Source organism: Geotrypetes seraphini, chromosome 3 (genome assembly GCF_902459505.1).
Source record: "Geotrypetes seraphini chromosome 3, aGeoSer1.1, whole genome shotgun sequence".
NCBI classification, from domain to species: domain Eukaryota; kingdom Metazoa; phylum Chordata; class Amphibia; order Gymnophiona; family Dermophiidae; genus Geotrypetes; species Geotrypetes seraphini.
Window position 1 is genome coordinate 39,454,586 of NC_047086.1, and position 26,128 is coordinate 39,480,713.

General features: G+C 47.6%; 36 non-coding genes across 36 annotated transcripts; 9 read left to right on the plus strand and 27 right to left on the minus strand.

Moving 5' to 3' along the window:
• Nucleotides 1-519: 519 nt before the first annotated feature.
• Nucleotides 520-592, minus strand: TRNAK-UUU. Its single transcript has one exon. It is a non-coding gene; the product is annotated as a tRNA-Lys (tRNA).
• Nucleotides 593-879: 287 nt separating this feature from the next.
• On the minus strand, nucleotides 880-962 carry TRNAL-UAG. Its single transcript has one exon. It is a non-coding gene; the product is annotated as a tRNA-Leu (tRNA).
• A 302-nt stretch (nucleotides 963-1,264) lies between these two features.
• TRNAE-CUC lies at nucleotides 1,265-1,336 on the plus strand. The gene has a single exon. It is a non-coding gene; the product is annotated as a tRNA-Glu (tRNA).
• Nucleotides 1,337-1,693: 357 nt separating this feature from the next.
• TRNAL-CAG lies at nucleotides 1,694-1,776 on the minus strand. Its single transcript has one exon. It is a non-coding gene; the product is annotated as a tRNA-Leu (tRNA).
• Nucleotides 1,777-2,078: 302 nt separating this feature from the next.
• On the plus strand, nucleotides 2,079-2,150 carry TRNAE-CUC. The gene has a single exon. It is a non-coding gene; the product is annotated as a tRNA-Glu (tRNA).
• A 449-nt stretch (nucleotides 2,151-2,599) lies between these two features.
• TRNAL-CAG lies at nucleotides 2,600-2,682 on the minus strand. The gene has a single exon. It is a non-coding gene; the product is annotated as a tRNA-Leu (tRNA).
• Nucleotides 2,683-2,774: 92 nt separating this feature from the next.
• On the minus strand, nucleotides 2,775-2,860 carry TRNAY-GUA. Its single transcript is given in 2 exon segments — nucleotides 2,775-2,810; nucleotides 2,824-2,860. It is a non-coding gene; the product is annotated as a tRNA-Tyr (tRNA).
• A 951-nt stretch (nucleotides 2,861-3,811) lies between these two features.
• Nucleotides 3,812-3,884, minus strand: TRNAK-UUU. Its single transcript has one exon. It is a non-coding gene; the product is annotated as a tRNA-Lys (tRNA).
• Nucleotides 3,885-4,169: 285 nt separating this feature from the next.
• On the minus strand, nucleotides 4,170-4,253 carry TRNAL-UAG. The gene has a single exon. It is a non-coding gene; the product is annotated as a tRNA-Leu (tRNA).
• Nucleotides 4,254-4,555: 302 nt separating this feature from the next.
• TRNAE-CUC lies at nucleotides 4,556-4,627 on the plus strand. The gene has a single exon. It is a non-coding gene; the product is annotated as a tRNA-Glu (tRNA).
• A 449-nt stretch (nucleotides 4,628-5,076) lies between these two features.
• Nucleotides 5,077-5,161, minus strand: TRNAL-CAG. Its single transcript has one exon. It is a non-coding gene; the product is annotated as a tRNA-Leu (tRNA).
• A 92-nt stretch (nucleotides 5,162-5,253) lies between these two features.
• Nucleotides 5,254-5,339, minus strand: TRNAY-GUA. The gene is given in 2 exon segments: nucleotides 5,254-5,289; nucleotides 5,303-5,339. It is a non-coding gene; the product is annotated as a tRNA-Tyr (tRNA).
• Nucleotides 5,340-6,291: 952 nt separating this feature from the next.
• TRNAK-UUU lies at nucleotides 6,292-6,364 on the minus strand. Its single transcript has one exon. It is a non-coding gene; the product is annotated as a tRNA-Lys (tRNA).
• A 286-nt stretch (nucleotides 6,365-6,650) lies between these two features.
• Nucleotides 6,651-6,734, minus strand: TRNAL-UAG. Its single transcript has one exon. It is a non-coding gene; the product is annotated as a tRNA-Leu (tRNA).
• Nucleotides 6,735-7,037: 303 nt separating this feature from the next.
• On the plus strand, nucleotides 7,038-7,109 carry TRNAE-CUC. Its single transcript has one exon. It is a non-coding gene; the product is annotated as a tRNA-Glu (tRNA).
• A 449-nt stretch (nucleotides 7,110-7,558) lies between these two features.
• On the minus strand, nucleotides 7,559-7,641 carry TRNAL-CAG. The gene has a single exon. It is a non-coding gene; the product is annotated as a tRNA-Leu (tRNA).
• A 92-nt stretch (nucleotides 7,642-7,733) lies between these two features.
• TRNAY-GUA lies at nucleotides 7,734-7,819 on the minus strand. Its single transcript is given in 2 exon segments — nucleotides 7,734-7,769; nucleotides 7,783-7,819. It is a non-coding gene; the product is annotated as a tRNA-Tyr (tRNA).
• A 949-nt stretch (nucleotides 7,820-8,768) lies between these two features.
• Nucleotides 8,769-8,841, minus strand: TRNAK-UUU. Its single transcript has one exon. It is a non-coding gene; the product is annotated as a tRNA-Lys (tRNA).
• Nucleotides 8,842-9,131: 290 nt separating this feature from the next.
• TRNAL-UAG lies at nucleotides 9,132-9,214 on the minus strand. Its single transcript has one exon. It is a non-coding gene; the product is annotated as a tRNA-Leu (tRNA).
• Nucleotides 9,215-9,516: 302 nt separating this feature from the next.
• Nucleotides 9,517-9,588, plus strand: TRNAE-CUC. Its single transcript has one exon. It is a non-coding gene; the product is annotated as a tRNA-Glu (tRNA).
• A 448-nt stretch (nucleotides 9,589-10,036) lies between these two features.
• On the minus strand, nucleotides 10,037-10,119 carry TRNAL-CAG. The gene has a single exon. It is a non-coding gene; the product is annotated as a tRNA-Leu (tRNA).
• Nucleotides 10,120-10,420: 301 nt separating this feature from the next.
• TRNAE-CUC lies at nucleotides 10,421-10,492 on the plus strand. The gene has a single exon. It is a non-coding gene; the product is annotated as a tRNA-Glu (tRNA).
• Nucleotides 10,493-10,940: 448 nt separating this feature from the next.
• Nucleotides 10,941-11,023, minus strand: TRNAL-CAG. Its single transcript has one exon. It is a non-coding gene; the product is annotated as a tRNA-Leu (tRNA).
• Nucleotides 11,024-18,439: 7,416 nt separating this feature from the next.
• Nucleotides 18,440-18,512, minus strand: TRNAK-UUU. Its single transcript has one exon. It is a non-coding gene; the product is annotated as a tRNA-Lys (tRNA).
• A 286-nt stretch (nucleotides 18,513-18,798) lies between these two features.
• Nucleotides 18,799-18,881, minus strand: TRNAL-UAG. Its single transcript has one exon. It is a non-coding gene; the product is annotated as a tRNA-Leu (tRNA).
• A 271-nt stretch (nucleotides 18,882-19,152) lies between these two features.
• On the plus strand, nucleotides 19,153-19,224 carry TRNAE-CUC. Its single transcript has one exon. It is a non-coding gene; the product is annotated as a tRNA-Glu (tRNA).
• Nucleotides 19,225-19,672: 448 nt separating this feature from the next.
• TRNAL-CAG lies at nucleotides 19,673-19,755 on the minus strand. The gene has a single exon. It is a non-coding gene; the product is annotated as a tRNA-Leu (tRNA).
• A 92-nt stretch (nucleotides 19,756-19,847) lies between these two features.
• Nucleotides 19,848-19,933, minus strand: TRNAY-GUA. Its single transcript is given in 2 exon segments — nucleotides 19,848-19,883; nucleotides 19,897-19,933. It is a non-coding gene; the product is annotated as a tRNA-Tyr (tRNA).
• Nucleotides 19,934-20,884: 951 nt separating this feature from the next.
• Nucleotides 20,885-20,957, minus strand: TRNAK-UUU. The gene has a single exon. It is a non-coding gene; the product is annotated as a tRNA-Lys (tRNA).
• Nucleotides 20,958-21,242: 285 nt separating this feature from the next.
• TRNAL-UAG lies at nucleotides 21,243-21,325 on the minus strand. The gene has a single exon. It is a non-coding gene; the product is annotated as a tRNA-Leu (tRNA).
• A 271-nt stretch (nucleotides 21,326-21,596) lies between these two features.
• On the plus strand, nucleotides 21,597-21,668 carry TRNAE-CUC. The gene has a single exon. It is a non-coding gene; the product is annotated as a tRNA-Glu (tRNA).
• Nucleotides 21,669-22,115: 447 nt separating this feature from the next.
• On the minus strand, nucleotides 22,116-22,198 carry TRNAL-CAG. Its single transcript has one exon. It is a non-coding gene; the product is annotated as a tRNA-Leu (tRNA).
• A 92-nt stretch (nucleotides 22,199-22,290) lies between these two features.
• TRNAY-GUA lies at nucleotides 22,291-22,376 on the minus strand. Its single transcript is given in 2 exon segments — nucleotides 22,291-22,326; nucleotides 22,340-22,376. It is a non-coding gene; the product is annotated as a tRNA-Tyr (tRNA).
• Nucleotides 22,377-23,327: 951 nt separating this feature from the next.
• TRNAK-UUU lies at nucleotides 23,328-23,400 on the minus strand. The gene has a single exon. It is a non-coding gene; the product is annotated as a tRNA-Lys (tRNA).
• Nucleotides 23,401-23,686: 286 nt separating this feature from the next.
• Nucleotides 23,687-23,769, minus strand: TRNAL-UAG. Its single transcript has one exon. It is a non-coding gene; the product is annotated as a tRNA-Leu (tRNA).
• A 271-nt stretch (nucleotides 23,770-24,040) lies between these two features.
• TRNAG-CCC lies at nucleotides 24,041-24,112 on the plus strand. The gene has a single exon. It is a non-coding gene; the product is annotated as a tRNA-Gly (tRNA).
• Nucleotides 24,113-26,128: the final 2,016 nt, after the last annotated feature.

The window sequence follows — 26,128 nt, forward strand, 5'->3', positions numbered from 1 at the left end:
GGAGAAATCAGAGAGCTGTTTCAATACCTTCGCGGCATTAATGCGCATGAGGCGTGTCTCTTTCATATGAAATGAAGCTCCGGAATAGGATGAAGTTAGGAGGTGGTAGGCTCAGGAGTAAGATGTGTGGAGAGAAAGACTGTGACTGAATTCCAGAAAGTGGGATCTCTCGGGGAGAGGATGGGCAGACTGCATGGGCCGTTTGGCGTTTATCTGCCATCAACGGTCAACATCTACAAGAGGGGTGGTGGTGGGATGGGGCAGATCAAATCCAAAAGGCCTATCCTGTCTGCCCATCCACTCTGAGTATGAAGCTCAACAATCCCTTCCGAGATCCTCTGTGCTTCTCCCGGATACGGCTCAGGTATGCACCCTAGCACCCTATCCCTCAAGAAAAGGTCTCCCTCGGCTGGATTCTTCCCCTCCATTGGGCATAGTATTCAGCACGTCCCCTTGAACTTCAAAACAGTCTCCAATATTTCAGCCTTCTGTCACTCTCCAGTCGAAAAATGGCTGCCCCACCCACACAGGGACTTGAACCCTGGACCCTCAGATTAAAAGTCTGATGCTCTACCGACTGAGCTACGTGGGCCCACTTGGTTAGACATGTGGACAAAGTCTGGTTTCCTTGCCTCTCCCGCCCCCCCCCTCTGTTTTCAGTGCTTTTCCCAGGCTAGTAAAGATGTAAAAGCTTCTTTTGAGTTAACTGGATGAGTTTGACTGTGGTGCCCAATGACCACGAAGAGCCGGAAAAAAAGAGAGAGAATGGGTGGCAAGACACTCACCAGCTCAGAGAAACGTAAGCTGAGCGTGCTTCTGAACTGTCAGACCATGGAACCTTGAATGGAAAAAAAAATAAATAAATAAAGGCCTCTGGCTTATCAGGAGTGGGATTTGAACCCACGCCTCCATGGGAGACTGCGACCTAAACGCAGCGCCTTAGACCGCTCGGCCATCCTGACAAACTGTGGCTCGCCTACTAGGGAACCCGCTGAACTGACCGCTGTGTGAGAGGAACTTCAGCAAAATCAGCATCCTTCGAGCCGGAATTGAACCAGCGGCCTAAGGATTTCTTGCTCTGCCTTTGATGCCTCCTCCTATCCCCTGTATTTTTAGCCCTGTCTGTGATATCAGTCCTTGCTCCTTAAAAGCGAGTAGAGCTGCATAGAGCAACTGAGCGGGTTGTGTCAGCTGCTGCTATTGGGAGGTCAGTGTCCCGCCATCGGAACATCGTTGTCAGAGAATGTCATAAAACACCAAGCAATCCCTGGTGGTCTAGTGGTCAGGATTTGGTGCTCTCACCGCCAAGGCCCGGGTTCGATTCCCGGCCAGGGAAGCCATCTCCCTCTCTCAGGGTAGGCTGTTCGTGACGCTTACATTCTGTCCTCAAATGTGGTTTTGCTGAGACGTCACTGCCATCTAAGTTTCATACCGCCCATCTCGGTAAAACCATCTAGGCAGGTGAAGTCGCAATGGCTTGCGTCGGGCCCACCACCAAGGAAACAGACCTGTTACCTGTTCACCACTCCTCAAGAATGGAAAATGATTCAACTCAGAGCGATAGCTCCCGGAACTTTTGCAGGAGTAAAGATGTATAAGCTTATTTTGAGCTAACTGGATGAGTGACTCTGGTGCCGAATGACCACGAAGAGCCGGAAAGAAAGAGAGAAGAAAAAAAAACAACCTCCAGGCCTATCAGGAGTGGGATTTGAACCCACGCCTCCATGGGAGACTGCGACCTGAACGCAGCGCCTTAGACCGCTCGACCATCCTGACAAACTGTGGCTCGGCTACTAGGGAACCCGCTGAACTGACCGTAGTGTGAGAGGAACTTCAGCAAAATCAGCATCCTTCGAGCCGGAATTGAACCAGCAGCCTAAGGATTTCTTGCTCTGCCTTTGATGCCTCCTCCTATCCCCTGTATTTTTAGCCCTGTCTGTGATATCAGTCCTTGCTCCTTAAAAGCGAGTAGAGCTGCATAGAGCAACTGAGCGGGTTGTGTCAGCTGCTGCTATTGGGAGGTCAGTGTCCCGCCATCGGAACATCGTTGTCAGAGAATGTCATAAAACACCAAGCAATCCCTGGTGGTCTAGTGGTCAGGATTTGGTGCTCTCACCGCCAAGGCCTGGGTTCGATTCCCGGCCAGGGAAGCCATCTCCCTCTCTCAGGGTAGGCTGTTCGTGACGCTTACATTCTGTCCTCAAATGTGGTTTTGCTGAGACGTCACTGCCATCTAAGTTTCATACCGCCCATCTCGGTAAAACCATCTAGGCAGGTGAAGTCGCAATGGCTTGCGTCGGGCCCACCACCAAGGAAACAGACCTGTTACCTGTTCACCACTCCTCAAGAATGGAAAATGATTCAACTGGGAGCGATAGCTCCCGGAACTTTTGCAGGAGTAAAGATGTAAAAGCTTATTTTGAGCTAACTGGATGAGTGACTCTGGTGCCGAATGACCACGAAGAGCCGGAAAGAAAGAGAGAGATGACGGCTGGCACCAGCTCAGAAAAGCGTAAGCTGAGCCGGCTTCTCAGTTGTTGGCCCAGGAACCTTGTATGGAGAAGAAGAAGAAAAAAAAAAAATACACAACCTCCAGGCTTATCAGGAGTGGGATTTGAACCCACGCCTCCATGGGAGACTGCGACCTGAACGCAGCGCCTTAGACCGCTCGGCCATCCTGACAAACTGAGGCTCTGTTACAATTGAACGTGATGTTAGCTGAACTGTCGCCTAAAGGAGCTCTGTGAAAGGAAGGAACCTCAGCAAAATTAGCATCCTTCGAGCCGGAGTTGAACCAGCGACCTAAGGATTTCTTCATCTTCTCTACAGTCCTCCGCTCTACCAACTGAGCTATCGAAGGAGCTCGGGTTATTTACAGCTTTGGGGCCTCCTCTCACCTGTGTTTTTAGCCCTAGCTGTGGTCTATCCTTGCTCCTTAAAAGCGAGCAGAGCTCCATAGAGCAGCTGAGCGGCTTGTGTCAGCCTCCCAAAGGGCACCTGCTGCTGTTGGGAGGTCACAAGCGGCGGTCTTGTGGTCAGGATTTGCTATGATTCAACTCTGAGCTAGCGTGAGGGTATTTGTAAGGAAGCACACGGGTTAGCTCACAGAACTTTTTGCAGCAGCGGTTTTCTCTCTGAAAACCCATTAAACCAAATACCCTGGCAGGCACGTAGTGCTATGGCAGTTTGCTCTTCGCACTATGTACTTCAACCATCGTCTCCGCTGCTCATTTGTACCTCCTGTCTCCTGTCTGCTCTGGGAAAATGAGGTCACATCTCAAGGCGGGAGAGGGGAGAAATCAGAGAGCTGTTTCAATACCTTCGCGGCATTAATGCGCATGAGGCGTGTCTCTTTCATATGAAATGAAGCTCCGGAATAGGATGAAGTTAGGAGGTGGTAGGCTCAGGAGTAAGATGTGTGGAGAGAAAGACTGTGACTGAATTCCAGAAAGTGGGATCTCTCGGGGAGAGGATGGGCAGACTGCATGGGCCGTTTGGCGTTTATCTGCCATCAACGGTCAACATCTACAAGAGGGGTGGTGGTGGGATGGGGCAGATCAAATCCAAAAGGCCTATCCTGTCTGCCCATCCACTCTGAGTATGAAGCTCAACAATCCCTTCCGAGATCCTCTGTGCTTCTCCCGGATACGGCTCAGGTATGCACCCTAGCACCCTATCCCTCAAGAAAAGGTCTCCCTCGGCTGGATTCTTCCCCTCCATTGGGCATAGTATTCAGCACGTCCCCTTGAACTTCAAAATAGTCTCCAATATTTCAGCCTTCTGTCACTCTCCAGTCGAAAAATGGCTGCCCCACCCACACAGGGACTTGAACCCTGGACCCTCAGATTAAAAGTCTGATGCTCTACCGACTGAGCTACGTGGGCCCACTTGGTTAGACATATGGACAAAGTCTGGTTTCCTTGCCTCTCCCGCCCCCCCTCTGTTTTCAGTGCTTTTCCCAGGCTAGTAAAGATGTAAAAGCTTCTTTTGAGTTAACTGGATGAGTTTGACTGTGGTGCCCAATGACCACGAAGAGCCGGAAAAAAAGAGAGAGAATGGGTGGCAAGACACTCACCAGCTCAGAGAAACGTAAGCTGAGCGTGCTTCTCAACTGTCAGACCATGGAACCTTGAATGGAAAAAAAAAAAATATAATAAGGGCCTCTGGCTTATCAGGAGTGGGATTTGAACCCACGCCTCCATGGGGAGACTGTGATCTAAACGCAGCGCCTTAGACCGCTCGGCCATCCTGACAAACTGTGGCTCGCCTACTAGGGAACCCGCTGAACTGACCGCTGTGTGAGAGGAACTTCAGCAAAATCAGCATCCTTCGAGCCGGAATTGAACCAGCGGCCTAAGGATTTCTTGCTCTGCCTTTGATGCCTCCTCCTATCCCCTGTATTTTTAGCCCTGTCTGTGATATCAGTCCTTGCTCCTTAAAAGCGAGTAGAGCTGCATAGAGCAACTGAGCGGGTTGTGTCAGCTGCTGCTATTGGGAGGTCAGTGTCCCGCCATCGGAACATCGTTGTCAGAGAATGTCATAAAACACCAAGCAATCTCTGGTGGTCTAGTGGTCAGGATTTGGTGCTCTCACCGCCAAGGCCCGGGTTCGATTCCCGGCCAGGGAAGCCATCTCCCTCTCTCAGGGTAGGCTGTTCGTGACGCTTACATTCTGTCCTCAAATGTGGTTTTGCTGAGACGTCACTGCCATCTAAGTTTCATACCGCCCATCTCGGTAAAACCATCTAGGCAGGTGAAGTCGCAATGGCTTGCGTCGGGCCCACCACCAAGGAAACAGACCTGTTACCTGTTCACCACTCCTCAAGAATGGAAAATGATTCAACTGGGAGCGATAGCTCCCGGAACTTTTGCAGGAGTAAAGATGTAAAAGCTTATTTTGAGCTAACTGGATGAGTGACTCTGGTGCCGAATGACCACGAAGAGCCGGAAAGAAAGAGAGAGATGACGGCTGGCACCAGCTCAGAAAAGCGTAAGCTGAGCCGGCTTCTCAGTTGTTGGCCCAGGAACCTTGTATGGAGAAGAAGAAGGAAAAAAAAAAATAAACAACCTCCAGGCTTATCAGGAGTGGGATTTGAACCCACGCCTCCATGGGAGACTGCGAACCTGAACGCAGCGCCTTAGACCTGCTCGGCCATCCTGACAAACTGAGGCTCTGTTACAATTGAACGTGATGTTAGCTGAACTGTCGCCTAAAGGAGCTCTGTGAAAGGAAGGAACCTCAGCAAAATTAGCATCCTTCGAGCCGGAGTTGAACCAGCGACCTAAGGATTTCTTCATCTTCTCTACAGTCCTCCGCTCTACCAACTGAGCTATCGAAGGAGCTCAGGTTATTTACAGCTTTGGGGCCTCCTCTCACCTGTGTTTTTAGCCCTAGCTGTGGTCTATCCTTGCTCCTTAAAAGCGAGCAGAGCTCCATAGAGCAGCTGAGCGGCTTGTGTCAGCCTCCCAAAGGGCACCTGCTGCTGTTGGGAGGTCACAAGCGGCGGTCTTGTGGTCAGGATTTGGTATGATTCAACTCTGAGCTAGCGTGAGGGTATTTGTAAGGAAGCACACGGGTTAGCTCACAGAACTTTTTGCAGCAGCGGTTTTCTCTCTGAAAACCCATTAAACCAAATACCCTGGCAGGCACGTAGTGCTATGGCAGTTTGCTCTTCGCACTATGTACTTCAACCATCGTCTCCGCTGCTCATTTGTACCTCCTGTCTCCTGTCTGCTCTGGGAAAATGAGGTCACATCTCAAGGCGGGAGAGGGGAGAAATCAGAGAGCTGTTTCAATACCTTCGCGGCATTAATGCGCATGAGGCGTGTCTCTTTCATATGAAATGAAGCTCCGGAATAGGATGAAGTTAGGAGGTGGTAGGCTCAGGAGTAAGATGTGTGGAGAGAAAGACTGTGACTGAATTCCAGAAAGTGGGATCTCTCGGGGAGAGGATGGGCAGACTGCATGGGCCGTTTGGCGTTTATCTGCCATCAACGGTCAACATCTACAAGAGGGGTGGTGGTGGGATGGGGCAGATCAAATCCAAAAGGCCTATCCTGTCTGCCCATCCACTCTGAGTATGAAGCTCAACAATCCCTTCCGAGATCCTCTGTGCTTCTCCCGGATACGGCTCAGGTATGCACCCTAGCACCCTATCCCTCAAGAAAAGGATCTCCCTCGGCTGGATTCTTCCCCTCCATTGGGCATAGTATTCAGCACGTCCCCTTGAACTTCAAAATAGTCTCCAATATTTCAGCCTTCTGTCACTCTCCAGTCGAAAAATGGCTGTCCCACCCACACAGGGACTTGAACCCTGGACCCTCAGATTAAAAGTCTGATGCTCTACCGACTGAGCTACGTGGGCCCACTTGGTTAGACATGTGGACAAAGTCTGGTTTCCTTGCCTCTCCCGCCCCCCCTCTGTTTTCAGTGCTTTTCCCAGGCTAGTAAAGATGTAAAAGCTTCTTTTGAGTTAACTGGATGAGTTTGACTGTGGTGCCCAATGACCACGAAGAGCCGGAAAAAAAGAGAGAGAATGGGTGGCAAGACACTCACCAGCTCAGAGAAACGTAAGCTGAGCGTGCTTCTCAACTGTCAGACCATGGAACCTTGAATGGAAAAAAAAAATAATAAAATAAGGGCCTCTGGCTTATCAGGAGTGGGATTTGAACCCACGCCTCCATGGGAGACTGCTTACCTAAACGCAGCGCCTTAGACCGCTCGGCCATCCTGACAAACTGTGGCTCGCCTACTAGGGAACCCGCTGAACTGACCGCTGTGTGAGAGGAACTTCAGCAAAATCAGCATCCTTCGAGCCGGAATTGAACCAGCGGCCTAAGGATTTCTTGCTCTGCCTTTGATGCCTCCTCCTATCCCCTGTATTTTTAGCCCTGTCTGTGATATCAGTCCTTGCTCCTTAAAAGCGAGTAGAGCTGCATAGAGCAACTGAGCGGGTTGTGTCAGCTGCTGCTATTGGGAGGTCAGTGTCCCGCCATCGGAACATCAGTTGTCAGAGAATGTCATAAAACACCAAGCAATCCCTGGTGGTCTAGTGGTCAGGATTTGGTGCTCTCACCGCCAAGGCCTGGGTTCGATTCCCGGCCAGGGAAGCCATCTCCCTCTCTTCAGGGTAGGCTGTTCGTGACGCTTACATTCTGTCCTCAAATGTGGTTTTGCTGAGACGTCACTGCCATCTAAGTTTCATACCGCCCATCTCGGTAAAACCATCTAGGCAGGTGAAGTCGCAATGGCTTGCGTCGGGCCCACCACCAAGGAAACAGACCTGTTACCTGTTCACCACTCCTCAAGAATGGAAAATGATTCAACTGGGAGCGATAGCTCCCGGAACTTTTGCAGGAGTAAAGATGTAAAAGCTTATTTTGAGCTAACTGGATGAGTGACTCTGGTGCCGAATGACCACGAAGAGCCGGAAAGAAAGAGAGAGATGACGGCTGGCACCAGCTCAGAAAAGCGTAAGCTGAGCCGGCTTCTCAGTTGTTGGCCCAGGAACCTTGTATGGAGAAGAAGAAGAAAAAAAAAAAAAAACAACCTCCAGGCTTATCAGGAGTGGGATTTGAACCCACACCTCCATGGGAGACTGCTACCTGAACGCAGCGCCTTAGACCGCTCGGCCATCCTGACAAACTGAGGCTCTGTTACAATTGAACGCGATGTTAGCTGAACTGTCGCCTAAAGGAGCTCTGTGAAAGGAAGGAACCTCAGCAAAATTAGCATCCTTCGAGCCGGAGTTGAACCAGCGACCTAAGGATTTCTTCATCTTCTCTACAGTCCTCCGCTCTACCAACTGAGCTATCGAAGGAGCTCAGGTTATTTGCAGCTTTGGGGCCTCCTCTCACCTGTGTTTTTAGCCCTAGCTGTGGTCTATCCTTGCTCCTTAAAAGCGAGCAGAGCTCCATAGAGCAGCTGAGCTGCTTGTGTCAGCCTCCCAAAGGGCACCTGCTGCTGTTGGGAGGTCACAAGCGGCGGTCTTGTGGTCAGGATTTGGTATGATTCAACTCTGAGCTAGCGTGAGGGTATTTGTAAGGAAGCACACGGGTTAGCTCACAGAACTTTTTGCAGCAGCGGTTTTCTCTCTGAAAACCCATTAAACCAAATACCCTGGCAGGCACGTAGTGCTATGGCAGTTTGCTCTTCGCACTATGTACTTCAACCATCGTCTCCGCTGCTAATTTGTACCTCCTGTCTCCTGTCTGCTCTGGGAAAATGAGGTCACATCTCAAGGCGGGAGAGGGGAGAAATCAGAGAGCTGTTTCAATACCTTCGTGGCATTAATGCGCATGAGGCGTGTCTCTTTCATATGAAATGAAGCTCCGGAATAGGATGAAGTTAGGAGGTGGTAGGCTCAGGAGTAAGATGTGTGGAGAGAAAGACTGTGACTGAATTCCAGAAAGTGGGATCTCTCGGGGAGAGGATGGGCAGACTGCATGGGCCGTTTGGCGTTTATCTGCCATCAACGGTCAACATCTACAAGAGGAGTGGTGGTGGGATGGGGCAGATCAAATCCAAAAGGCCTATCCTGTCTGCCCATCCACTCTGAGTATGAAGCTCAACAATCCCTTCCGAGATCCTCTGTGCTTCTCCCGGATACGGCTCAGGTATGCACCCTAGCACCCTATCCCTCAAGAAAAGGTCTCCCTCGGCTGGATTCTTCCCCTCCATTGGGCATAGTATTCAGCACGTCCCCTTGAACTTCAAAATAGTCTCCAATATCCGCCTTCTGTCACTCTCCAGTCGAAAAATGGTTGCCCCACCCACACAGGGACTTGAACCCTGGACCCTCAGATTAAAAGTCTGATGCTCTACCGACTGAGCTACGTGGGCCCACTTGGTTAGACATGTGGACAAAGTCTGGTTTCCTTGCCTCTCCCGCCCCCCCCCCCCTCTGTTTTCAGTGCTTTTCCCAGGCTAGTAAAGATATAAAAGCTTCTTTTGAGTTAACTGGATGAGTTTGACTGTGGTGCCCAATGACCACGAAGAGCCGGAAAAAAAGAGAGAGAATGGGTGGCAAGACACTCACCAGCTCAGAGAAACGTAAGCTGAGCGTGCTTCTCAACTGTCAGACCATGGAACCTTGAATGGAAAAAAATAAAATAAAATAAGGGCCTCTGGCTTATCAGGAGTGGGATTTGAACCCACACCTCCATGGGAGACTGCGACCTAAACGCAGCGCCTTAGACCGCTCGGCTATCCAGACAAACTGTGGCTAGCCTACTAGGGAACCCGCTGAACTGACCGCTGTGTGAGAGGAACTTCAGCAAAATCAGCATCCTTCGAGCCGGAATTGAACCAGCGGCCTAAGGATTTCTTGCTCTGCCTTTGATGCCTCCTCCTATCCCCTGTATTTTTAGCCCTGTCTGTGATATCAGTCCTTGCTCCTTAAAAGCGAGTAGAGCTGCATAGAGCAACTGAGCGGGTTGTGTCAGCTGCTGCTATTGGGAGGTCAGTGTCCCGCCATCGGAACATCGTTGTCAGAGAATGTCATAAAACACCAAGCAATCCCTGGTGGTCTAGTGGTCAGGATTTGGTGCTCTCACCGCCAAGGCCTGGGTTCGATTCCCGGCCAGGGAAGCCATCTCCCTCTCTCAGGTTAGGCTGTTCGTGACGCTTACATTCTGTCCTCAAATGTGGTTTTGCTGAGACGTCACTGCCATCTAAGTTTCATACCGCCCATCTCGGTAAAACCATCTAGGCAGGTGAAGTCGCAATGGCTTGCGTCGGGCCCACCACCAAGGAAACAGACCTGTTACCTGTTCACCACTCCTCAAGAATGGAAAATGATTCAACTGGGAGCGATAGCTCCCGGAACTTTTGCAGGAGTAAAGATGTAAAAGCTTATTTTGAGCTAACTGGATGAGTGACTCTGGTGCCGAATGACCACGAAGAGCCGGAAAGAAAGAGAGAGATGACGGCTGGCACCAGCTCAGAAAAGCGTAAGCTGAGCCGGCTTCTCAGTTGTTGGCCCAGGAACCTTGTATGGAGATGAAGAAGAAAAAAAAAAATAAACAACCTCCAGGCTTATCAGGAGTGGGATTTGAACCCACACCTCCATGGGAGACTGCGACCTGAACACAGCACCTTAGACCGCTCGGCCATCCTGACAAACTGTGGCTCGCCTACTAGGGAACCGCTGAACTGACCGCTGTGTGAGAGGAACTTCAGCAAAATCAGCATCCTTCGAGCCAGAATTGAACCAGCAGCCTAAGGATTTCTTGCTCTGCCTTTGATGCCTCCTCCTATCCCCTGTATTTTTAGCCCTGTCTGTGATATCAGTCCTTGCTGCTTAAAAGCGAGTAGAGCTGCATAGAGCAACTGAGCGGGTTGTGTCAGCTGCTGCTATTGGGAGGTCAGTGTCCCGCCATCGGAACATCGTTGTCAGAGAATGTCATAAAACACAAAGCAATCCCTGGTGGTCTAGTGGTCAGGATTTGGTGCTCTCACCGCCAAGGCCCGGGTTCGATTCCTGGCCAGGGAAGCCATCTCCCTCTCTCAGGGTAGGCTGTTCGTGACGCTTACATTCTGTCCTCAAATGTGGTTTTGCTGAGACGTCACTGCCATCTAAGTTTCATACCGCCCATCTCGGTAAAACCATCTAGGCAGGTGAAGTCGCAATGGCTTGCGTCGGGCCCACCACCAAGGAAACAGACCTGTTACCTGTTCACCACTCATCAAGAATGGAAAATGATTCAACTGGGAGCGATAGCTCCCGGAACTTTTGCAGGAGTAAAGATGTACAAGCTTATTTTGAGCTAACTGGATGAGTGACTCTGGTGCCGAATGACCACGAAGAGCCGGAAAGAAAGAGAGAGATGACGGCTGGCACCAGCTCAGAAAAGCGTAAGCTGAGCCGGCTTCTCAGTTGTTGGCCCAGGAACCTTGTATGGAGAAGAAGAAGAAAAAAAAAAATAAACAACCTCCAGGCTTATCAGGAGTGGGATTTGAACCCACGCCTCCATGGGAGACTGCGACCTGAACACAGCGCCTTAGACCGCTCGACCATCCTGACAAACTGAGGCTCTGTTACAATTGAACGCGATGTTAGCTGAACTGTCGCCTAAAGGAGCTCTGTGAAAGGAAGGAACCTCAGCAAAATTAGCATCCTTCGAGCCGGAGTTGAACCAGCGACCTAAGGATTTCTTCATCTTCTCTACAGTCCTCTGAAAAGGATTCAGGTCCCAATTCCTGCCCCATACTTTCTCTGTCTCTGTCATATGTAAGTCAGGTACCTGGGGACACATCTTAAAGACCAGAAACCATCTTTCAAATATGTCCGTCTTTTATTATGAGTTTCACATATTTATACGAATCAGGTTTGCCAGCATGTGATGGCATGTGACGTAAGGTCACATGAAACTTTAAACACATCAGCATTTTTCCTAGCTAGAGATTGAAGTCCAAAAGGTAAGAAAAAGCCTTGACCAGCAGAGCTTCTTAACTAAAGCTGTCTGTAAATACGGCTTAACAAAACAATTGAATTCACTTCACTACAACTCTGTTTAAACATTACCTGTCTTCAAAGAAGGGAAAGATAAACAGGGCCTACCTTTGCATCTTTAAACAACATATGCCTAAGGACACTTACTAAAGTTCTGATACGTGTCCCTTCAAATCCCCTCTTACGACATGTAAATGACGTCACAAATACACAGCATGAGCTGGAAGGGAGTGATACCTTAGGTATGTCTCTCAAGGAGGGGTCTTTTAGGAGCTGTAATACGAATAACACAGTACATGAGCAGTCAAGATAAGAGTGCAAATAATAAGAGATTATGCATTCAACTAAAGTGCTGATCCCAAGAATTAGATAAATCAGAGTTACATTTGAACTCAGCAAAGAGGTCTGCTAATTTCTGAATGTCCATAGTAGGACCTATATTGTCAGAAAGAAAAGTACAACAGCATAAAGTACTGAGGAGAATTTTTCAGCTAGAATCCTAGCTAGGGCCATACGATTTTGAGAACCATCTGAGAAATGGAGCCTAATTGATCAGTAATACTTTGCAAGGCGTCCCTAGAATAGTTCACAAAGCGTTGCTGATTATAATAATTTTAACTAATCCGATCAACATTCTTATTAATAGTAATAAAGGGAATAAGGAACTCAAACCCAGCCTTAACCTGAGCTCGGGCCTTAAATTCATCTGGGACCCCTCTAGCATCTATGTATACATGTGATCAGATTTATATCAAGACAAATAAAAGGAAAAACCATGTGAATAGGAAGGATGCCTTTCAGAAAAATATGCAGGAGCATGGTAACCTTAACTAAAGTGCACTGGCCTATCCACTGGCTGGGTAGCTTAACAGGGAGCCAAAAGTCTCCATAAAGCCAGTAAATATCAAATCTGATGCAGCAACAATAGGGCATACCTATGAGCCAAGACAGAACAATAACCTGGGGGTAAATTACCTACAAAACTACCCTGTGTCAGAATAGAAACATGACATATGTAATTGCCCTTATAGATGATAACGGCAATATCAAGCTTTTGTTGTCCTGGCAACAAAGGGTATTTAGAACACTACAGTGCACAAAGGGGATAGGTAAATAACCCAAAAAGGCATGGTTGGATACCAGGAGGGAGGTCCAGATGTACGGTTCCTAGATGGGGTCTAGCTTGAGCACATATGTAACAATTACTCTTATTATGTTGATCAGCAGTGAATTTCATCCATTCTAACCAAAGGTTACGTTCTGAAAACCCTACCTCAACAGCCACAATATCTTCAAAAGTGGGATTGGCAATAGCCATCATGTCAGTAAGTTTATTGAATGTAGGGGCCAGTGGGTTAGCATTTTTTGGGGCCCCCACAAAATGGCGGGAGAAGATGAGTGGAGGTAGATAGATCCCATAAGAAAACTGATGATAGCTAGACCCACCCTTAAACCTCATGTCCATAATGTACATACCTTCATCAGTAGGTCTAGGGTTGTCAATAGTAAGAGAAAGCTTAATAATTTGTGCAGGAACACTTTTCCTATAACAGTGTCCAACCTTATGAAGGGTCATACAAGTAAGCAGTGATTTACCATTTTGGTCCACTGTTTTTCAGAGTATTTTCTAGTTTATAAACCCAGTCAGTATTAATATTCCACCCTACCACTCCCCAGAATGCACACTTATCCCCCCAACGTAAGTCAGTAACATATACATATATGTCCTTAGTTTTAGGAATCTCTGAGGACCAATGGCACAGCCTTGGGATATCAATTGATAAACAGTCCACAATGTCACAATACTCAAAGGAGAAGGTGGCAACCTGTACACTGCTGGAATTATACCAAAGGGTAGCATCGGTCTTTTCTGGATTCCAATTGAAGGACAGCCTTTGCGAGGGAGTAGTCCAGCTTGACATCGTGTTCGCAAAGAGGTGTCGGGGGTGCTGTTTACAGCAGGAGTGTCATTTACAGATGGGTATGGGCAGAAAGTGTCGTGGACCCAGAACACATCATCCCTGTAGACCCAGTGAAAAGGATTCATACAGGGAGAAAAACTAGCAGCAGCAGTGCCAGTAAGAGAATGATAAAGTTGGTAGAATGCTGCAATGAGATCATCATGTTGTTCCACTGGAGGAGGTGAAATCTGCGCAGGGAAGACTTGCTTCTGGGGTTTTAGGTTAACCCTCTTCAAGCGACTTGCGTGGATCCAAACAGGAAACTCCTCAGTGAGTGCAGCGGGCCTGGTCACAGCGATCACAGTAGTGGGAAGGCCAAAGGGGAAATCTGTCTGCTTCCGATCCTTGGAAAGCTGCTGGATAATCACCAGGCTGGAAAAAATGGGTAGGAATCTGTGGAGAGAAAGGAGAAGTGCAAGACACGTTTCTTTGAACAAACCCTAATATTTCAATTAGCTTTTGGACGTATTCCTCCTGTATCAAGGGAAAATCTACCCATGGGGCGGGGAAAGGTCATCCCGTGAGAACCTCAAAGGGAGAGCAGCCAGATGTCTGTGCATACAGAAAGAGATACTTGAAAAGAAATGCTTGAAAAGCATTCCAAATATCATTCAGCAGCTGTACTCCAATGTGATCCAAATAAGAGATAGAAAACAAGAGAAACCATGTTGCCTGTACTGAATGTGGCAACATGCAACAATACCAATTCATTCACTTAGCATAGCTATTGCAAAAGAGAGACAATACTCAGTTACTTAAGGTTCTTAATTGAACAATCCAAAAGGATATATTTTTATCGTGCTGCATATAACTATTATGCACCTCAGAGAGACCATACTGATGTACTGAATGTATTCAGAAATGTATATTGAATGGATCATATGTAGGGAACACCACGAAATAAATGCTGTATAAAGTAAAACTTTTTTCTTAAACATATAACCCTTAACTAAACTATATTCAGAATATAAAAGCTATAGGTAAAAGAACATTGCGCAGTTAGGCTAGTAAGAAATGGAAAAAGAGCTCTAGAAATGGCCAATATTATGTATCCTGGGGTACCCACTAAACTAAGACAAGTAGACATGACACAGACAAAACATAAAGTTTTTTAAACGTGGAGCTATTTCTCCATCTGTCAAGTGTGCAGGGCTGAATTTAACTCTGCAAATAAACACATTGATATAAAAAAAACCAAAACAACAAATAATGTATATCATAACCATCTCATATTTGAAAAAAGGCATAAAGCTAATGTCTCTTTGGAGCGTCTCTATCTCTGCAGTGATAAAGAGGACCCGTGGAAAACATTAGAAATATCTGTGCCAAAATGGATCTGGGATGGCTATGTATAAATCCGGAAAAAACCATTTTAAATTAGCAACATCCTAATTTCAGCTAAAACAATAGAAAGGAATTGTATTTTCCAATTTATTTTCAATTCACAACCGTGCCAGCTGTAATTATTGAGCTATATATCTCTGTATCAAGGAGCAAAAGGTCAAGAATGAAAATATCACTAGCAAGAAGTTAAAATGTCGAGCGAGCACTACGATAACCAATACCATGATATTGGGCAATGAATAAGGGAGAGCTAGCAGCTGGTATCCAGGGTTTCCCCTCTTTGCACCAAAGTCCGTCCAAAAGGGCGGCTTTGGGCACCTGCCAAACGCCAGGCATCAAATTCAGAGGAGGGGGTGGTAACAAAGGACTGAAGCTGTGAAAAAAGAGAGGAAGAGAATCCTGTTCACCCTTGAGACCCAGAAGCCTATTTAAAAGAAGGGCTTGGACATCGTGAAAAGTATGAAGGGTAATGGGGTGACCTAGGATCAAAGAAGTAACCATCTCTACCACCATAGCACAAGCAGCCAGGGCTTTCTTGAACAGGAGTGACTATAAAAAAAGGCAACAGAGCGTAATTTACCGCCATGTTCTCCCTTCATGGTGTTACAATAGTCCCAAACAAAGAGATAAAACATGTGGGCATAAGCAGGAAAACCCAAACTTGAGCTAGAAACCAAAGCACATCTTAAATGTCCAACATTTCATAAGTCCATCTGATAAGAGCAGTCATTTCAGAAACCAGGGTCTGTCTCAAAATCTGGTCATAGAAGGAACAAGCAGAGATCCATTGGCGGCAGTGACCAATCATAGCAAGAAAAGTAAGCATGTCTTTCTTGGTAGCTGGGCGGGGCAGACACAGAATAGCAGCAGTGCAGAAAGTGCAGATTTTCCTCTGACCATGAGACAGGACAAAACCCAGGTATTTCACTTCAGACGCACACCAGTGCAGTTTATTTCATGACACCTTGTGACCACACACAGACAATCATTATAAAAGGTGCAAACTATCAGCCTGACAGGTCTCTAGAATTATGGAACACAAAAGTTGTACAAAATAAGAATAGGACCATGAGGGGCAGTGCATGACTTGTAGAATAGCCCGAAGGACATTCCACACTAGGTATACTGTTGCTTAAAGGTGAAGGCAGCCTCACCAAAGGGATTAAAAATAAAACATTCTTTAGGACAATGACAGAAAAAAATCATTGGCTGCAGGTGGAATGGTGGAAGAAACATAAGTGCAATGAGAATTACAAAAACTCTAACAGCCCTAATAATGCCATCAGCTTTGGCAACAAGAGCGATGGGCGTATTATAAGAAGAGATGGTGGTTTTGATAATGCCGGAGAAAAGTCAAGAGACAAGCAGTGGAATCTCACCTTACTGCTTTATAAAACCAAGAATGAGTAACTTCAAAGAAGCACTATAGGGGGTCAGTGGAAGCCCAAACAGAGAAGTCTGGGGGAAGGGACAAAAACATTCATGCACAGACCCTGATAATGAAAGCAAAGAACAGATTAGCTTTGCTCTGCACAAGAAAGAAAACCTTTAAAACGGAATTTTTTCTTTTTCTTGTTTCTTTTTTTTTTTTTTATGATCCAGCACAGAACACAAAGAAAGCAGCCGGTAGAAGAAACGCACAAAATTAGTCAGGATCAAAAGGAAGACAAGAAATAGTGCTTGTGTACAAACTACAAGGGAAAGATCTTAGACTGATTCAAACAGCGCTTTCAATTCATTCCACATAACAGCATGTCCTACCTCAGTGGTAAACATTGGTGACACAGAAAGATGTGAGCTGAAGGAAAAATGTCATACACACACACAGCCGTACAAGTCTCATTTGTCTAGGAGTAAGTGCCTTTATGACTCATTACAAAAGCAATATAACAATGCAAAAATATTCGCTTATCTTACCTTATAAGCGAGGTACAGTAATAAGAGACAATAAAATCTTAAACTCTATAAAAGTTTTTAACCTTACAAATGACAGAGTGGGCAGGGGGGTTCTATAAATAATTTCATTCTTTCCGAAAGAATGGCAGCTGCGTATATATATGAGGGGTGCTTACCAAAAGTACCCCGAGATTTTTCCCAAAAAAACTCCATAATAGAACCCAAAGCTTGAACTTAAAATAAAGGGTTGGGTACAGGTCACCACTACCCAGTGAGTATTAAAGAACAGAAAAAATTCAGAAATACTCACAAAATACTGGTGATATCATCTGCCCATCGCGGACGTGCCCCCAACTGAAAAGGATTCAGGTCCCAATTCCTGCCCCATACTTTCTCTGTCTCTGTCATATGTAAGTCAGGTACCTGGGGACACATCTTAAAGACCAGAAACCATCTTTCAAATATGTCCGTCTTTTATTATGAGTTTCACATATTTATACGAATCAGGTTTGCCAGCATGTGATGGCATGTGACGTAAGGTCACATGAAACTTTAAACACATCAGCATTTTTCCTAGCTAGAGATTGAAGTCCAAAAGGTAAGAAAAAGCCTTGACCAGCAGAGCTTCTTAACTAAAGCTGTCTGTAAATACGGCTTAACAAAACAATTGAATTCACTTCACTACAACTCTGTTTAAACATTACCTGTCTTCAAAGAAGGGAAAGATAAACAGGGCCTACCTTTGCATCTTTAAACAACATATGCCTAAGGACACTTACTAAAGTTCTGATACGTGTCCCTTCATCCTCCGCTCTACCAACTGAGCTATCGAAGGAGCTCAGGTTATTTACAGCTTTGGGGCCTCCTCTCACCTGTGTTTTTAGCCCTAGCTGTGGTCTATCCTTGCTCCTTAAAAGCGAGCAGAGCTCCATAGAGCAGCTGAGCGGCTTGTGTCAGCCTCCCAAAGGGCACCTGCTGCTGTTGGGAGGTCACAAGCGGCGGTCTTGTGGTCAGGATTTGCTATGATTCAACTCTGAGCTAGCGTGAGGGTATTTGTAAGGAAGCACACGGGTTAGCTCACAGAACTTTTTGCAGCAGCGGTTTTCTCTCTGAAAACCCATTAAACCAAATACCCTGGCAGGCACGTAGTGCTATGGCAGTTTGCTCTTCGCACTATGTACTTCAACCATCGTCTCCGCTGCTCATTTGTACCTCCTGTCTCCTGTCTGCTCTGGGAAAATGAGGTCACATCTCAAGGCGGGAGAGGGGAGAAATCAGAGAGCTGTTTCAATACCTTCGCGGCATTAATGCGCATGAGGCGTGTCTCTTTCATATGAAATGAAGCTCCGGAATAGGATGAAGTTAGGAGGTGGTAGGCTCAGGAGTAAGATGTGTGGAGAGAAAGACTGTGACTGAATTCCAGAAAGTGGGATCTCTCGGGGAGAGGATGGGCAGACTGCATGGGCCATTTGTCGATTATCTGCCATCAACGGTCAACATCTACAAGAGGGGTGGTGGTGGGATGGGGCAGATCAAATCCAAAAGGCCTATCCTGTCTGCCCATCCACTCTGAGTATGAAGCTCAACAATCCCTTCCGAGATCCTCTGTGCTTCTCCCGGATACGGTTCAGGTATGCACCCTAGCACCCTATCCCTCAAGAAAAGGTCTCCCTCGGCTGGATTCTTCCCCTCCATTGGGCATAGTATTCAGCACGTCCCCTTGAACTTCAAAATAGTCTCCAATATTTCAGCCTTCTGTCACTCTCCAGTCGAAAAATGGCTGCCCCACCCACACAGGGACTTGAACCCTGGACCCTCAGATTAAAAGTCTGATGCTCTACCGACTGAGCTACGTGGGCCCACTTGGTTAGACATGTGGACAAAGTCTGGTTTCCTTGCCTCTCCCGCCTCCCCCTCTGTTTTCAGTGCTTTTCCCAGGCTAGTAAAGATATAAAAGCTTCTTTTGAGTTAACTGGATGAGTTTGACTGTGGTGCCCAATGACCACGAAGAGCCGGAAAAAAAGAGAGAGAATGGGTGGTAAGACACTCACCAGCTCAGAGAAACGTAAGCTGAGCGTGCTTCTCAACTGTCAGACCATGGAACCTTGAATGGAAAAAAATAAAATAAAATAAGGGCCTCTGGCTTATCAGGAGTGGGATTTGAACCCACGCCTCCATGGGAGACTGCGACCTAAACGCAGCGCCTTAGACCGCTCGGCCATCCTGACAAACTGTGGCTCACTCACTAGGGAACCCGCTGAACTGACCGCTGTGTGAGCCGGAATTGAACCAGTGGCCTAAGGATTTCTTGCTCTGCCTTTGATGCCTCCTCCTATCCCCTGTATTTTTAGCCCTGTCTGTGATATCAGTCCTTGCTCCTTAAAAGCGAGTAGAGCTGCATAGAGCAACTGAGCGGGTTGTGTCAGCTGCTGCTATTGGGAGGTCAGTGTTCCGCCATCGGAACATCGTTGTCAGAGAATGTCATAAAACACCAAGCAATCCCTGGTGGTCTAGTGGTCAGGATTTGGTGCTCTCACCGCCAAGGCCCGGGTTCGATTCCCGGCCAGGGAAGCCATTTCCCTCTCTCAGGGTAGGCTGTTCGTGACGCTTACATTCTGTCCTCAAATGTGGTTTTGCTGAGACGTCACTGCCATCTAAGTTTCATACCGCCCATCTCGGTAAAACCATCTAGGCAGGTGAAGTCGCAATGGCTTGTGTCGGGCCCACCACCAAGGAAACAGACCTGTTACCTGTTCACCACTCCTCAAGAATGGAAAATGATTCAACTCAGAGCGATAGCTCCCGGAACTTTTGCAGGAGTAAAGATGTATAAGCTTATTTTGAGCTTACTGGATGAGTGACTCTGGTGCCGAATGACCACGAAGAGCCGGAAAGAAAGAGAGAGATGACGGCTGGCACCAGCTCAGAAAAGCGTAAGCTGAGCCGGCTTCTCAGTTGTTGGCCCAGGAACCTTGTATGGAGAAGAAGAAGAAAAAAAAAAATAAACAACCTCCAGGCTTATCAGGAGTGGGATTTGAACCCACGCCTCCATGGGAGACTGCAACCTGAACGCAGCGCCTTAGACCGCTCGGCCATCCTGACAAACTGAGGCTCTGTTACAATTGAACGCGATGTTAGATGAACTGTCGCCTAAAGGAGCTCTGTGAAAGGAAGGAACCTCAGCAAAATTAGCATCCTTCGAGCCGGAGTTGAACCAGCGACCTAAGGATTTCTTCATCTTCTCTACAGTCCTCCGCTCTACCAACTGAGCTATCGAAGGAGCTTGGGTTATTTACAGCTTTGGGGCCTCCTCTCACCTGTGTTTGTAGCCCTAGCTGTGGTCTATCCTTGCTCCTTAAAAGCGAGCAGAGCTCCATAGAGCAGCTGAGCGGCTTGTGTCAGCCTCCCAAAGGGCACCTGCTGCTGTTGGGAGGTCACAAGCGGCGGTCTTGTGGTCAGGATTTGCTATGATTCAACTCTGAGCTAGCGTGAGGGTATTTGTAAGGAAGCACACGGGTTAGCTCACAGAACTTTTTGCAGCAGCGGTTTTCTCTCTGAAAACCCATTAAACCAAATACCCTGGCAGGCACGTAGTGCTATGGCAGTTTGCTCTTCGCACTATGTACTTCAACCATCGTCTCCGCTGCTCATTTGTACCTCCTGTCTCCTGTCTGCTCTGGGAAAATGAGGTCACATCTCAAGGCGGGAGAGGGGAGAAATCAGAGAGCTGTTTCAATACCTTCGCGGCATTAATGCGCATGAGGCGTGTCTCTTTCATATGAAATGAAGCTCCGGAATAGGATGAAGTTAGGAGGTGGTAGGCTCAGGAGTAAGATGTGTGGAGAGAAAGACTGTGACTGAATTCCAGAAAGTGGGATCTCTCGGGGAGAGGATGGGCAGACTGCATGGGCCGTTTGGCGTTTATCTGCCATCAACGGTCAACATCTACAAGAGGGGTGGTGGTGGGATGGGGCAGATCAAATCCAAAAGGCCTATCCTGTCTGCCCATCCACTCTGAGTATGAAGCTCAACAATCCCTTCCGAGATCCTCTGTGCTTCTCCCGGATACGGCTCAGGTATGCACCCTAGCACCCTATCCCTCAAGAAAAGGTCTCCCTCGGCTGGATTCTTCCCCTCCATTGGGCATAGTATTCAGCACGTCCCCTTGAACTTCAAAATAGTCTCCAATATTTCAGCCTTCTGTCACTCTCCAGTTGAAAAATGGCTGCCCCACCCACACAGGGACTTGAACCCTGGACCCTCAGATTAAAAGTCTGATGCTCAACCGACTGAGCTACGTGGGCCCACTTGGTTAGACATATGGACAAAGTCTGGTTTCCTTGCCTCTCCCGCCCCCCCTCTGTTTTCAGTGCTTTTCCCAGGCTAGTAAAGATGTAAAAGCTTCTTTTGAGTTAACTGGATGAGTTTGACTGTGGTGCCCAATGACCACGAAGAGCCGGAAAAAAAGAGAGAGAATGGGTGGCAAGACACTCACCAGCTCAGAGAAACGTAAGCTGAGCGTGCTTCTCAACTGTCAGACCATGGAACCTTGAATGGAAAAAAAATAAATAAAATAAGGGCCTCTGGCTTATCAGGAGTGGGATTTGAACCCACGCCTCCATGGGAGACTGCGACCTAAACGCAGCGCCTTAGACCGCTCGGCCATCCTGACAAACTGTGGCTCGTCTACTAGGGAACCCGCTGAACTGACCGCTGTGTGAGCCGGAATTGAACCAGTGGCCTAAGGATTTCTTGCTCTGCCTTTGATGCCTCCTCCTATCCCCTGTATTTTTAGCCCTGTCTGTGATATCAGTCCTTGCTCCTTAAAAGCGAGTAGAGCTGCATAGAGCAACTGAGCGGGTTGTGTCAGCTGCTGCTATTGGGAGGTCAGTGTTCCGCCATCGGAACATCGTTGTCAGAGAATGTCATAAAACACCAAGCAATCCCTGGTGGTCTAGTGGTCAGGATTTGGTGCTCTCACCGCCAAGGCCCGGGTTCGATTCCCGGCCAGGGAAGCCATTTCCCTCTCTCAGGGTAGGCTGTTCGTGACGCTTACATTCTGTCCTCAAATGTGGTTTTGCTGAGACGTCACTGCCATCTAAGTTTCATACCGCCCATCTCGGTAAAACCATCTAGGCAGGTGAAGTCGCAATGGCTTGCGTCGGGCCCACCACCAAGGAAACAGACCTGTTACCTGTTCACCACTCCTCAAGAATGGAAAATGATTCAACTCAGAGCGATAGCTCCCGGAACTTTTGCAGGAGTAAAGATGTATAAGCTTATTTTGAGCTTACTGGATGAGTGACTCTGGTGCCGAATGACCACGAAGAGCCGGAAAGAAAGAGAGAGATGACGGCTGGCACCAGCTCAGAAAAGCGTAAGCTGAGCCGGCTTCTCAGTTGTTGGCCCAGGAACCTTGTATGGAGAAGAAGAAGAAAAAAAAAATAAACAACCTCCAGGCTTATCAGGAGTGGGATTTGAACCCACGCCTCCATGGGAGACTGCGACCTGAACGCAGCGCCTTAGACCGCTCGGCCATCCTGACAAACTGAGGCTCTGTTACAATTGAACGCGATGTTAGCTGAACTGTCGCCTAAAGGAGCTCTGTGAAAGGAAGGAACCTCAGCAAAATTAGCATCCTTCGAGCCGGAGTTGAACCAGCGACCTAAGGATTTCTTCATCTTCTCTACAGTCCTCCGCTCTACCAACTGAGCTATCGAAGGAGCTCAGGTTATTTACAGCTTTGGGGCCTCCTCTCACCTGTGTTTTTAGCCCTAGCTGTGGTCTATCCTTGCTCCTTAAAAGCGAGCAGAGCTCCATAGAGCAGCTGAGCGGCTTGTGTCAGCCTCCCAAAGGGCACCTGCTGCTGTTGGGAGGTCACAAGCGGCGGTCTTGTGGTCAGGATTTGCTATGATTCAACTCTGAGCTAGCGTGAGGGTATTTGTAAGGAAGCACACGGGTTAGCTCACAGAACTTTTTGCAGCAGCGGTTTTCTCTCTGAAAACCCATTAAACCAAATACCCTGGCAGGCACGTAGTGCTATGGCAGTTTGCTCTTCGCACTATGTACTTCAACCATCGTCTCCGCTGCTCATTTGTACCTCCTGTCTCCTGTCTGCTCTGGGAAAATGAGGTCACATCTCAAGGCGGGAGAGGGGAGAAATCAGAGAGCTGTTTCAATACCTTCGCGGCATTAATGCGCATGAGGCGTGTCTCTTTCATATGAAATGAAGCTCCGGAATAGGATGAAGTTAGGAGGTGGTAGGCTCAGGAGTAAGATGTGTGGAGAGAAAGACTGTGACTGAATTCCAGAAAGTGGGATCTCTCGGGGAGAGGATGGGCAGACTGCATGGGCCGTTTGGCGTTTATCTGCCATCAACGGTCAACATCTACAAGAGGGGTGGTGGTGGGATGGGGCAGATCAAATCCAAAAGGCCTATCCTGTCTGCCCATCCACTCTGAGTATGAAGCTCAACAATCCCTTCCGAGATCCTCTGTGCTTCTCCCGGTTACGGCTCAGGTATGCACCCTAGAACCCTATCCCTCAAGAAAAGGTCTCCCTCGGCTGGATTCTTCCCCTCCATTGGGCATAGTATTCAGCACGTCCCCTTGAACTTCAAAACAGTCTCCAATATTTCAGCCTTCTGTCACTCTCCAGTCGAAAAATGGCTGCCCCACACACACAGGGACATGAACCCTGGACCCTCAGATTAAAAGTCTGATGCTCTACCGACTGAGCTACGTGGGCCCACTTGGTTAGACATGTGGACAAAGTCTGGTTTCCTTGCCTCTCCCGCCTCCCCCTCTGTTTTCAGTGCTTTTCCCAGGCTAGTAAAGATATAAAAGCTTCTTTTGAGTTAACTGGATGAGTTTGACTGTGGTGCCCAATGACCACGAAGAGCCGGAAAAAAAGAGAGAGAATGGGTGGTAAGACACTCACCAGCTCAGAGAAACGTAAGCTGAGCGTGCTTCTCAACTGTCAGACCATGGAACCTTGAATGGAAAAAAATAAAATAAAATAAGGGCCTCTGGCTTATCAGGAGTGGGATTTGAACCCACGCCTCCATGGGAGACTGCGACCTAAACGCAGCGCCTTAGACCGCTCGGCCATCCTGAGAAACTGTGGCTCACCTACTAGGGAACCCGCTGAACTGACCGCTGTGTGAGCCGGAATTGAACCAGTGGCCTAAGGATTTCTTGCTCTGCCTTTGATGCCTCCTCCTATCCCCTGTATTTTTAGCCCTGTCTGTGATATCAGTCCTTGCTCCTTAAAAGCGAGTAGAGCTGCATAGAGCAACTGAGCGGGTTGTGTCAGCTGCTGCTATTGGGAGGTCAGTGTTCCGCCATCGGAACATCGTTGTCAGAGAATGTCATAAAACACCAAGCAATCCCTGGTGGTCTAGTGGTCAGGATTTGGTGCTCCCACCGCCAAGGCCCGGGTTTGATTCCCGGCCAGGGAAGCCATTTCCCTCTCTCAGGGTAGGCTGTTCGTGACGCTTACATTCTGTCCTCAAATGTGGTTTTGCTGAGACGTCACTGCCATCTAAGTTTCATACCGCCCATCTCGGTAAAACCATCTAGGCAGGTGAAGTCGCAATGGCTTGCGTCGGGCCCACCACCAAGGAAACAGACCTGTTACCTGTTCACCACTCCTCAAGAATGGAAAATGATTCAACTCAGAGCGATAGCTCCCGGAACTTTTGCAGGAGTAAAGATGTATAAGCTTCTTTTGAGCTAAATGGATGAGTTTGACTCTGGTGCCGAATGACCACGAAGAGCCGGAAAGAAAGAGAGAGATAATGGGTGGCACCAGCTGAGAAAAGCGTAAGCTGAGCAGGCTTCTCAGTTGTTGGCCCAGGAACCTTGTATGAAAAAAAAAGGGTCTCTGGCTAATCAGGAGTGGGATTTGAACCCTTGCTTCCATGGGAAACTATGACCTGAACGTAGTGCCTTAGACCTTTTGGCCATCCTGAGAAACTGTGGTGCTGTTATAAGGGAACGAGCTGTTAGCTGTATTGTCACCTAAAGGCGCTCTGTGATGGGAACCTCAGCAAAATTAGAATCCTTCAAGACGGAATTGAACCAGCAACCTAAGGATTTCTTCATTTTTTCTACATTGCTCCGCTATACCAGTTGAGCTTTCGAAAGAGCTCATGTGCACGCAGCCTGTGGTCTAACATTGTTGCTCTGAGTTTTGTGCCTCCTATCACCTGTGTTTTTAATCCTAGATGTGATCTATCTCTGCTCCTTAAAAGCGAGCAGAGATACAGCTGCACATATCATCTGATCGAGTTGCGTCAGCCTCCCACAGGGCACCTGCTGCTATTTGGTGGTCACTGTCTTGCTATTGGAAAATCATTTTCAGAGAATGTGTTAAAAAGAAGAAGCCAGCAAGCCATCCCTGGTGGTCTAGTGGTTGGGATTTGGTGCTCTCACCCGCAAGGCCTGGGTTTGCTTCTCAGCTAGGAAGGCCTCTTCTTCTTTCTGTGCCCTCAGGGCAGGGTGTTCATGGCTATCTTTTTGTCCTCATATGAAGTTTTGGTGAGGAGTTGCTGCCATCCAAGTTTCCCAATTTATTATACATTTGACATACTGCCCATCTCGGAAAACCAACTAGGCGAGTGAGGTTACAGTGGTCTGCAGCCAGCCTACGACCAAGGAAATAGAATTATTACCTAAAGATGTTTTTCACCATGCCTAAGGTGACCATTTATTTTTTCATCAAAAGGGGACATCTATTAATTGTCAGTCCTTCCCCTAATCCCGCCCTAGCCCCATCCTAATCCCACCCTACTCCCTCCCCAATCCTGCCCTAGCCCCGCCCTCAATTTCTTCCATTTATTTTTCATGCACACATAATATCTTATTAATTCATAATGGTAACCATAAATTTTTTTTTAAAATTACAAAGCACACTATACGCATAGAAAATGTTAATTATCATTTATATTTGGGGGGGGGGGGGGTTCAAAGATGTCAAGGCAGATGACTTTAAAATATGCAATGTCCCCTCAGTAAGTATTAAAAAAAAGACAAATATAGTGGAAAATATAGACAGCAGATATAAATTCTCAAAACTGACACATTTTGATCACTAAATTGAAAATAAAATCATTTTTCCTACCTTTGCTGTCTGGTGATTTCATGAGTCTCTGGTTGCGTTTCCTTCTGACTGTGTATCCTTTCTTTTATTTCTTTCTGCACTCAGGCCCAACAATTGTCCCTTTCTATTCCCTCCTTCCTTCCTTCCTATGTCCTTAGTGCCCCAAGTGCCTCCTTCCCATGTTCTAAGTGCCCCAGTACCTCCTTCCCATGTCCTTAGTGCTCCCAGTGCCTCCTTCCCATGTTCTTAGTGCCCCTAGTTCCTCCTTCCCATGTCCCCCTCACTGCCTTCCAGACTTTGTCCCACCCTCACCACCGAAGCTATCCTGCCTGCCCATCTACCTCCTTCCCTGCCTACAGTGCAAAAAAAGAAA